Consider the following 12,466-nt stretch of genomic DNA (forward strand, 5'->3'; position numbering starts at 1 on the left):
GCTGATCAGGGTTTGGTGTTGCCCCAACGGTAGGGATAGGGGGAGAGGAATAACTACAGCACAGACGTGTAGTTAGCATTTTCCTCTGTTCTTCCTCAAATGTCAGCGGTGAAGAATCACAGGTCATTGATTTAATAGTTTTATTAAAAATATATTTTAGAAAGACAAAGTATGCCCCAAGGAGGCACATGGTCCTAGTACTGTAACAACACGAAAGGGCCAAAATGGCCACAAAAGGGCAAAAAGGCCACAAAAGGCCACCAAAAAGAGAGAGAAGGGCAAAAAGGGCCCAGAAGTGGGAATGTCTGCCATATATTTGGGATGCGATGGGGGTTTCCAAAGGCAATCCTGGGTGATTGGCGAGTGAGGTCATTTTGATTGACACTTGGCTGCTATATAACTCTGCTTAGTGCACATATGTGTACCTAGAATTCTACTACCATTGGGGTGTTCTTTGAGCAGTCTCTAGGCTGGGCCCCTATTCCTTTGTTCTCCCTGTCAGTCATGTCTAACTAGCTACCTAACAGATTACTTTTCATTTTCCAGTTACATATTCTGCAAATATTGATAGCAGTGGTGGTAATGAGCATCCTTGCTTATTAGTGAGAACTACTCTAATGTTTCTCCACTTAGCAGAATGCTAGCTGTAGTATTACATACATACATACAATATTAATTGCATCCTATTTTAAACAGTGTTTTTATGAAAAATGTGTGTTGAATTTTTTCAAAAGCCTTTTCAGCATCTATGGAAGTAATCATATATTTTTTATTGAATCCATTGATATGGTGAATTATATTATGATATCCTAGTATTTAATCATCCATAAATTTCATGGTGTCAATGATGCTATCTTTAATAGATTTTGTTTCAGTACTATACTTGAATAATTTTAAAAATTGGCAACTCCATTTTTTCCCTTATGATTTGAAACAATATAAACAATATATACAACATTGAGATTTCCTGATCTTTTTAAATGTATGCTTGAAATTCTTTCAATGCTCCAGTAGCTGGTACTCTAGTTTACCAAGTATTAGATATATTCTTAATAGAAAAATCATTGAAGTGGGAGATTCTCTTTCTTAGGTGATTGATCTGCATTCCATCACCTCTATGGCCGGCCCTTTCTTCTTTTGTTTTCTCCATAATATTAACCTGACTCTTAACTCTGATGTGATTATAAATTATCTCTACTACTTTCTAATATTTACTGCTAAATTACCACATAATTTGACTTTGAGCCATTTTCTGTCACCTGATTATTCCGTGTGAAGATTAAGCTTGGTATTATTTGTTCTTCTTGTTTATATGTTTGATTTTTTTTTTTTTGGAAGATCTGTAGAGAATCCACTTAGACTGTTGCTATTATGTTATAAAAGTGTTTATAAAGTAGTATTTCTAGCATCTTTAAGAGTCACGATAATTTTCTCTCACAAAGAAGAGTCTTCAAACTATAAATCCGAAGAAAGAAAATAAAGAGTACAAATGAGATATTTGCATTTCACTCACCTCTTTATTCTTTTAATTTTCTTGGAGAAAATATTCTTTATTGAGTATATCAAGTTTCTGTGATGTGTGAATATTATTCCTGTATTGAGGCCACAACTTTTTTTTTCTGAGAGATGAAAAGCTCCCTGTGTCTTCTTTATTAAACCTCAAATCCCCTTGATACATTTGGAGTTAAAGAGATTGCAATACAGATGACAAATGGGCCAGAGGTCGATGTTAATAGAAAATAATTTTTCTAAAACTAATGATAAGAAGAATAAACAGCATGACTTATTTAGAACTATCGTGGGTAGAATTCCATAATTAATCAGTAAGAGGCAACATGAAATATCTGTCCTGAATTTTGAAAACTTTATCCACAATTTTATTCATTTTCACTATATTTGCTAGTACATGCAGCAAACATTTGCATACAGCTCACTGGATAATGCAAAAACAACATATTTCAGTAAGTTATAAGTAACTTCAAAGGGAGTTAATAATTGAAATAAGAAATGCAAGACAAAATAACTATAATTAGATTTTAGGACAAAAAGTGATTAAAAGCAGAAGGTGAAGAATGGACAAAATTAAAATCTAAGGTTAAATTTTACATATTAGCATAGAGAACTTAAGCTAATCTAATTTAAAGAATTTAATTTAAATGGGTTATAGGTGGGATAAAACAGGAACAAAACTTGTTCATTAGAATGTTAAGATCCTCAATATGTCCAGCGAAAGCAGAAGATAGTGCTAATAGTTTCAAATTGTTTTAAATCATTTTCTACTTTTGGGAAATCTCTTACAGACCATTCAAAGATAAATTCATTTATGTATAAACAAGTAAGATTTTATAGAGTTTTTTTTTTTTTTTAAGATGGATGAAAAGTAGAGCCTCATTATGTATCAGACTCAGTTCTTCTTGACTAAATTAAAGATTTAGTCCCTGACTTCAAATTTTTTCTAAACTTTCCTGAAAGTTTTTGCATTGGGACATCCTCAAAACCATTTACATTTCCTCAGAAGTCCAGAAGAAAAGCATTATCATTTCAAGACAGAGTTATCCTATGGCATAAATGTTCTATAATATTGACAGAAACATTCCATTTTCAAGACTAGTCTATGTGGTATGATTACAGAAGCAAACAGGAAACTGCATAGAATATCACTACCTGCCCTCAATCCTTGTTGGATTTTTTAAAAGCTTTTGTGTTAGTTTTATTTACAATGCAAATTTAAATGGCTAAGGTAGCACTTTTATCTTTTATCAGTCATTTATCTCTGCAAATAGAGAATTAAGAGTTTAATAGTAAAGAAATAAACATATCGAGTTCATGGGGGATGGGAACTAAAAAAAGAAGAGAAAAGAATTAAGAATTGATAACATTACCCTTATTTTCATGTAGGTCAAAGAACTCTCAGAAGGAAGGCTGCATTTAATTTAGACCAAAATTTCCAGATGAAAAATGAAATTCCTCCTTGTACCATTAGTCATTCATTTGTTTTGACAAATCACAGTCACACAAACCATATAAGATTATGAAAAAATAATATTTAATTTCTTTTCTAGATGTTCAGTGTGTAATCATAGCCTTAAACACAATACTCTTTATCATAGGAAACTAGTACCCATCAGTGTTACTAATTCAAGTTTTAAAAACACAGAAATCATATTAAGACAACAGTGACATTAAACTTATAGGTTAGGAGCACATTGATCATATACATCTAATATAAGTCCCAAATCCCCATTAAACTTTAAAAAATCCTTTAAAAAATTTTGCTAAATATATTAATCAACAAATAGAAAAGAAGAGATACAATAACAGAATATTAGAAGCTAGAAAGCTTACTATGTGCTAGCCCTGTTCTGGCTACTAGATGGGAAAGAGAACAAATATCTAGTTCTCATGAAGCTTATATCCTAGTGAAGAGAAAGCAAATAACAAACATTTGTTGAATATCAACAAGTGCCATGAAGAGCAAAAGCAGGATAAAGATAAACCAGAAAAACTGAAGATACTAAATATCATATTACATCAAATATAACAAACAATATCGGGTGAAGAATCATTAATCATCAAAATAATTACATGTTTAAATAAATGCAGAGAATGTTTCAGAATAAGGAGATTTGGCAGGTAAGTAATTTCTTTGTAATACATGATATCCAAAAATAAGTTGGACTTTTTAAGGTGAGATGCCCTTTCCTTGTAAGTTCAGTTTCCCCAGGCCTGCATCTTTCAAAAGCAAATCGAAGCAGATGGTTTATTCTGAATCTTAGGATAGGCATCAGGAGAAACCAAACTTGTAGACACCTTGACCTTGGACTTCTAGCTTCCAGACTGTGAGAAAGTTTTATTAAGTCACCCAGTCTGTAGTGTTTTGTTATGGGAGCCTTATGCAAAATAATATACCACTCAAAGACCCTTTTAAAGAAAATCACCTTTCTAAATAAATATCATTTGGGTTTGGTTTTTTCCATCTTTAAAATTACATTCTAGGTATGAAGAAATTAACTGAACTTTGTTCTGGGCACATATTCTCTTCTCACATCTCATTTCTCAAACAATGAAAATACATTTGTGAATGATTTAAGACATAAATAAAATTCCATTTTGCAGAGCTCAGTGAATATTAATTTAGTACCTAAGATCTGGTTCTTCTTTTTTTATTTATTTTTCTGCATCTCCTTTTTCTCAATCACTACAAACTTTCCCAGTTTTCTGGAGTATTAAGTAGACATTTAAATTCCTGTGGCTTAAGGTTTTTCACTTTGTAATAGAGTCTTGACTGTTTTGAGACAAACATGATCAGAGACAAGGATGTATGGAGAAGCTAGTGATGTTTCCTTCTAATGAGGCCACCGGGAAGGTCCAGTCTACAACAATCATCCAGTGAAAGTCTTTAGGTCTGTACTTCTCAAACATTAATGTGCTCATGGATCATCTGGCGATCTCAGTTAAAATACAAATTCTACTTCAGTAGGTCTGAGACTGGTCTGAGATTCTGCATTTTTAACAAATGTTTCCATTATGCAAATATGCTGTTTGTGGAGACAGTCTCTACTTCAGATCTCTGAGATATCAATGAGTAAGTCACTACTGGACTAACCTCTAAAAGAGGCCTGATAATGTGACAGAATTAATGCAGCCTTCCTATGTACGCAGGTTACAGGTAGAATGCAATAGAACTTTAACATCATGTGTTGCTGTCTTCCTCCTGATAAAAATTTAGAACAGTCAGATGGGGGGACTATAAGAGAATTCTCTCCCTACTTCCCAACCATAAATTAACAGTTATATTTGGGATGATATTTGTCGAAGAGCTTAAAATTGATTTAACTATAAAAGAAACTTATAATGAAGACAAATTTCTTATTTTTTCATAAGAAACTAAACTTCAAAGGCCAGCACATGAGCCTAGAGTAGAAATTACAGGAACTGGTGACATCCGAGACAGGAGAAAAATGATCAGGCAAAAGATGGAAGTTTGAACTTAAGTCAGGCTAGAAAGAGAGATGAACTCAACTTCTAAAAAGTAGAGACTGCATCTTTTTTTTTTTTTTTTACAACTGAGAAGAAATAAGTGCTAACTGCACTGAGGATATGAGAGAGCTATAGGAGTAATTCAGGGCAGTAAAGGCCGTAATGTGAGACTTTGTGAAAGGTTTATGTATTTAGGAGCTGAAATAATTTTGAAAACTAACAATACCTGGAATTTTACTGGTCTCCAAAATATCAAAAATCTTTCTCATACTCTCCAATTTTTTTTCTCAAAAAAATCAGGGTATGCTGGACAATCTGGTTTTAATGAGAGATAAGAGCCATTAGAAAGGATTTTTGGGTTATGTCTGTGTGTAATGCTGAATACTATACCTGACTCCACTACTTAAAATTAACTAACAATCAATTGTTTCATAATTAGATGCACATGTATTTTGGGACAATGCATAAATTACTGTGATAGATACTGGGAATATACTTTTATGAATATGATATAGTTCTAGTCCTCAAAAAATTACAGTGAAGTAAAAGCATATCCAGGAAGCTAATGCCATAGATTGCTACAGGACTGACTATATTAAGAGTCAATTTACTCATTCTTGAGGATGAAGGGAAGTTTCTTTGCATATTTAACTATGAAACTGATTCCTATAGGATAAGTAGGAGTTAAGTGAGGGAAGAGTTGAGGAAGATACAGGTTGAAGTGTTAAGCTATGCTAGTGAAAGCATGAATGTAAGTTGTATGCCAGACATAAAAGATGATTGCTAGGTGCTGTGGATACACCAACAAGTAAGCTGGTGTTCTGCTCTCAAGCACCTAAAATCAAGGAACCTAAATGTTTCAGTTTTGCAAAAACACAGTGTCATAAGGGAATGACTATAGAGAGCAGTAACAGATGAGTCTGGAGAGAAAAGCTGAACACAGACAGCGAAGGGTAGTGTATTCCATGATGAGTTTAGACAATATTCTAGTGGCAATGGGCAGCCACCAATGGGGAACAGCAGTAGAATGACATAATTATACTTTCACGTGAAAGTGTGGGATATAGATTGAGGGGGCAAGTTTGGAGGCAGAGAGGCCGCTTAGAATTCTGCTGTAGTTACCAGGTGATGAATGTAAGTAATTTAAGCTAAGGAAATAGAAGTAAAGATGAAGAGAAGTGGATGGACACTGGGAAATAGAATTGTCAGAACTTGGTGTGGGAAGTAGTAGCTCAGTAGAAAAGGGAAGGTGATAAGGAAGAGCATAGGGACAGAGACAGATTCCCAACTTTAGATTCAATATCTGTGTCAACAGTTTTCTAGTGAAGATTTAGTTGAAAACTATTAAACCAAAAAATGAAAAACTCAAGGCTTTGAGCTATTCAGCTAAAAAGTAGCCCAACGTTAACAGCATTGCCAAACTAGTATAGCTCATAAACATGTTTGAAAAGCTATCACTTACATAAATTATACCTTGGTGGGGTTGCTTTATTCATTCTTCCAGTTGGTTCTGTTCTTGTTGTGGAGATAGGAGAATGTTTGCATCCTAGGAACAATTTCCATAAGATATCATTTGAAAGAAATAAATGAAAACACGTTGTCTACAACAGTCAGGGATTATGGAAGAAAACATCATCTAGAATCAAAAGCAATTATTTGTGTCTGCTTGAGCACATCAAAGTGTGTGACATTAGCTCTCATTTCATAAATTAAAGTCCACAATTTGGAAAATGAGGCAATAGATATCATTGGTTCCTTGGTTAAACATTCTGAATGATACTAAGTAGTCTTTTTCTGAAATTTAGATGGCAATCAATATTTTCTGTATAATGAATATCACTCATTCTTTGAAGCAGACACCTTGGTAGCATCTTTGATTGACTACTTCATGCCCCGCATTTCCTCACCACTCACCCTTTACTTCCACATAGTGTTTCTTGCTGGTCCTTAAAAGGTCATCAAAATACAGATTTTCATAACCCTGGGCCTTTTCCGATACTTTCTCCTTTCTCTACAATTGCCTTCTACTGCCTTGCCTTCTACCTTTCCACTATCAGGTCCTCCTTTAAATGTTTCCAATCCTTCCTTTTATACCACACAGGTCAGAATTTAACACATTCTCCTCTAGATTCCCACAACAGAGTGTGTCTGACCATTTTATAGGCTTCATACTATTGTTTTACATTTGTTTACAAACCTGTCTCTCTTCCTTGACTTTAGGTACTTGAGAGCAGGACACCAGCTTATTCATTGGGGTATCCACAGCACCTAGCAACCATGCTTTATGTCTGGCATACAACTTACATTCATCAAATGTTTGTAAATTGAATTGATGGAAGATTGTTGCCTAGGATTCTTATTGTGAGAACATTATAATGTATACTTTCTGAATTTTATTCCCTGGGCAACTTAAAAATAATAAAAGAAATATGTAATGGTATTTTTAAAAAGAAAGGCAATGCTTGGCTTTTGCAGATAAATGCAATAAGGTAGCTATTGGAGACATAGGTAAAGCCAACATCTGGGCTTATAACTTTACAGACCTGTAATTGAGACATAGGCTGAATCACAAATTCTTTTATTATGCCAGCTTTTAATTTAGAGAAGTTGACTTTAACCAGTCAACCAGTAATACCTTTGATGGGAATTTAACGGCACAGATGAAGTTTTCTATAAACAAGGTTAAAAAAAAAAAAGAAACAGACTTTAGCTTTTCTGTGCTAATAATGATTTTTATTGTTAAATTCAAAATGGTTGCAAAGTAATTGGATGTGTTTGCTAGTTTAATTTGAGTAAACCACTTATCTGTCTCATCATTAGCATAATGGAGTTTCTCCACAGCTCTGTAGAAATCGAACTAAATGGGGAAAAAAGGTGTTTTTAGGAGGCAACAGAGGCAATAAATTGCAAGGGTGCTAAAAATTACATGTGCTGATCAAATTACATTTCCTTTGGAAAAATCAGTAAGAAATGCTTCACCTTGACACTTACTTGCTTCTTAGAAAGGTCAGCATAGACAAGAAAATGTGGCATCTCCGGAAATTAAAAGAAAAACAAAGTTAAGGTGCAAAACAGTGACTCTAAGATTGAAGTGATGGATAGATGGGAATGAATTGATTTGTTCAGGGAATTCTGGAGCTGGCTTGGGGCACTGTTTCTAACTTAAACCTAAACCTGATAACTATATACTACTGTAAAAGTTAAAGTCGAAGTAGAAAGAATTAGAGGAATATATTTTGGACTATGTAGTCTTCTGGAAAACAATCATTAAGGTGCAATAAAAAAGGTATTTTTGTTGCTCATTCTCCAGATTCCTTTGGGTTTTCACAACAAGAGGCTCTATCTGCTGCCAAAGCTTAAGCTTTTCAAACACTGCTTTGGGAAAGGTTGCTAGGTTCTATGACCTGCTTCCTTGTAACAAGGAACACCTCTAGTAAAAGGGCCACTTCAGGAGAAAGCTGAGCAGGGACTGCTTAGGTTACATTATTACTGGAACATAGGCAAGTTGTCTTCATTAAAATAATTTATTCTTCTTGGGCTTGATTTCTGGCAGCGACAATTCCTTAGGTCTGAAGGAAAAAAATACATATCATCTCTGAGAGAAAATAACCTTGGCATTTTCCTCATTCAAGTCCCCCAAAGTCAAAATAATAATTGTGGAGGGCAAGGTTAAGGAAGAAAGGTGGTCTGTAGAGCCTGAAGCTGATGTTGTAAGAGCAGAGAATGGGCAGGCATAAGCACTGGCCAGTTTCCAGGAAAACCTGTAAAGCGATACCGGATGTTGGGAGCCTCACGACCAGCTAAAGTCAGAATGCTTGTAAGAACCATATAGCTGAAGAATATCAGTGGATCAAATAGGAATTGATGGACTTAGACATTGAAAAACAAGGCAAGTGGTTAGGGCATTAGGACCAATAAGAGGAAATAAAGAGTTAAGATAAAAGAAACTAGCTTTTACTGAACACCTATAATGTGTCATACAAGTCTTTTTCTCATTTAATATTCCCCACAACTCAATGGGGATGTAAATATTATTGACATAGTGTTTTATATAAGAAAACCATTTTTCAAAGAGATTAAGTAAATCTGCCAAAGTCAAAAAAGGCTAATAAAATTCAGAACCAGAATTCAAACTTTGAAGAGTGCCTGACTTCTACTATAAACTTTTCTGAAGTAATTGAGATATATATATTTCCACATGGGAAAAAAGCCAGTGATGGGGCATGGCTCATCACAGGCCTTCAAGTGCAAGTGGGTACATTCCACTGAAGGAAAAGAACTGAATAGGGTAGATTTAACAATTACATCCTCAGTGTGAATAATCTATACATCAGGTTATTAGATCAGATGCTGGGAGGGGATAGAAAAGCATGAAGACATTGATCAAGTGAGATAGAGAAGACCTGAAACACACACACATACACACACTAAAGTAAACTGCCCACTTTTTCCAAACAATAATTAGAACATTGGGAATAGCCTTATTCCAGATATGAATATATGTGAATATATATATGTATGTGTGCATCATATAATTAAAAAAACTAGGGACACCTTTAAATAAAAATGTGGTCTGTCATTTCTGAAAGATTAATCTTATAAAAAAGGACTTTGTTCAATGTTAATCAGTAGATAATTGAAACCAAAACAAACAGACAGATAAGACCTTGGAGGGTTCAATTGGAGGAACCCTTAGTTGTTCTCTTATTGGCTAAGAGCCATCACTCTATGTTTTCCTTCAGAAAGGCCATCCTCATGTTGGAGCATAAGCCAGTTTTAGGTTGGCTGTTTTCTTCACTAAATATACCCCAGAAGGGTTTGTGTGCTTAGACTCCCAGCCTTCTTTAGCCTGGTGATACTAGCCTATTGTCATGTCTGGATTCTGATCAACAAACACTTTTGGATTGTTGATCGAATCATTTTTCCCACCGGCTACATTCTGTCTTATGTGCAACTATAAAAGTATTTTATTACTCAATTTGTTACCCCAGAGTTGAAATTGCAGTGGATACATTTTAAAAAATAGCACTACTTAGAAAGTTTTTTCCACAAAATTCCATATTCAAACCAATTACTTTTAATTTCTGTTACACATTAAATTATTTTTAAAAAGCGATTATATACTCTTCTTTAGCATTCTAAGTTCTATAAACTCTTGCTACTTTGGCTATTCCTATTAACTAAATATACTTTTAATAAACAATAAATTCATTCAGGATACAGTTACTCCCTAGTGACTTTATCTCTAAATTTCTTTTTTTTCTGTAAAAAACATTTTAATATGTTTACTTCAATTTTTACTTCTAGCCTCACTTCTACACCATACTAAAACTTTGGGGTGTTATATGAATGAGAATCCATTTTTGCCTCATTTATTTTACCTCATTTCATTCTTATACCTTAATGATTTATATAGGCTCAGCCTGAAAAACAGGGTACCTTGATTACTTCCCTGGCCCTCAGGTCTTCTTATACCCAATCTTCCTACCACTTTCTATTTTGTGACCCTGTTAATCAAGTCATTTTCTCCTGAGATGACTTTATAGAGTTGTGACAAAAGAAATTTAGGCCTTGCTGATAGACATTCTATAAAAAATGTGAATGCGTTTTTGAGATTTTGAATTCCAAACATAATGGAGCAATTGATATCATACTTGTTCTTACACCATAACCAACTAGAAAACTGATAAAAAAAAAATGTATAGAATAATTGCATTTGGAAATTAGAGAACACACTGAACAGAACATGATTCATGACAGAAAGGAAGCAAATGATATAGGATCAATGATTACCATGTCATCGTGTCTGGAGGAATTTTTCAGACAATGGTTTATGGAGATGGAACTCAAGAAAAAGGTCGGTTTGCTGCATTAAGAATAAGAGAGCAAGTCTGGGTTGACTGAAATGATGGGACTTTGCACAGTAGAGCATCAGAGAAGAGGAGGTAGGAAAAAAGGAGTTTCAATAAATACACATGAGTCAGGTGCGAAATACTAATGTATGATTACCTAGAGTGGGATGCCAAGATGCAAAACAAAGAACAACAGAACGTTGCAAGCTGAGCAATTCCCTGAACATTCTCATGGGATTCTGACCTGGAGAAGAGACTCTTCATTGGACACGGAAACATTTAGTGGGGACTACAGAGGGTAAAAGACTAAAGTAATGGATAATAAAGATTAAGGATAAGCTTTAAAAGAAAAAGCTGATCCATAAATGATTGATTTCCAGAAAAAAAAATGAATCCTCTTTAAAGGAGGACAAAAATTCCAGCACTCAAGACTGCGAAAAATATCCAACATTAATTAAATATTACTAGATATGTAATAAAACAGAAAAATGTGGCCCATATCAGATTAGTCAATAGAAACTGATCCAGAAATGACAGAGGTGATGGAATTAGCAGAAAAGGACTTTAAAATTACTGTTTTAAATATGCTAAAGTATATTTAAAAAGCCATGAGCATAATAAGGAAGAAATTGTGAAATATAAAACATAACAAAAAAGGTACACTTAGAGAAGAATTATAAAATATCTGAAATGAAAAATTCACTGGGTGTGTTAATCAGTAGATTACATATTGTAAGGAAAAAAATCAGTAGATTTGTAGGCAAGCAACAGAAAATTTCAACAGGGGCATACCGAGAAAAAAGACCTAAAAATTATGAGTAGAGCCACAGTGATGAGCGGGACCAAAAAAAAAAAAAAAAAAAAAAAAAAAAGTAATCTAACATACATGTAATTGGAGTCCCAGAAGGATGAAGGCCAGTATAATATCTGAAGAAGTAGTGACAAAATTTTTCAAAATTCATCAAAATCATTAATCCACATATAAATGTCCTCAATAAAACTGAAGCATGATAAAAACAAGGATCACCATATCAAAATATGTGAAAATCAAATTGCTAAAACAAATGATAGCAAGAAAATCTTAAAGGCAGCCAGAAAATACACATTACATATGAAACCCAAAGATATGGAAGTCTGAAGATTTCTCATGAGAAATAACACAAGCCAACAAACAATGAAATGACATATTTGAAATACTTAAAAGAATGCCAAATTAGAATTCTGTGTTTAATGACTAAATCATTTACATATTAAAGAGGAGCAAAGAATTTTTAAAACAAATAAAACCTGAGAGAATTTGTTGCCAGCAGACTAGCACTTAAAGAAAGTTCTTCAGACAGAGGCAAAATGAGATGGAAATTGTTGGCTGTTTTTTTTTTTAATGAAAATAAAGGACACTTTACATAAGACCCCAAAATTCCACTTCTTGTGTTTACTCAAGAGAAATGTAAACATATCTGCACAGAGACTTATTCATGAATGTTCTTAACATTTTTATTCAAAAGAATACAAAACTTTAAACAACCTAAATGTACCTCAAAGGTGAATGGATAAACAAATTGCAGTATAGTTAAACAATAGAATATTACAATAAAAAGAAATGAACTCCTGACAAAATATAAAAGAATTGCAAA

The sequence above is a fragment of the Pteropus medius genome, unplaced genomic scaffold (assembly GCF_902729225.1).
Source record: "Pteropus medius unplaced genomic scaffold, Ma_sr-lr_union100, whole genome shotgun sequence".
Lineage (NCBI taxonomy): Eukaryota > Metazoa > Chordata > Mammalia > Chiroptera > Pteropodidae > Pteropus > Pteropus medius.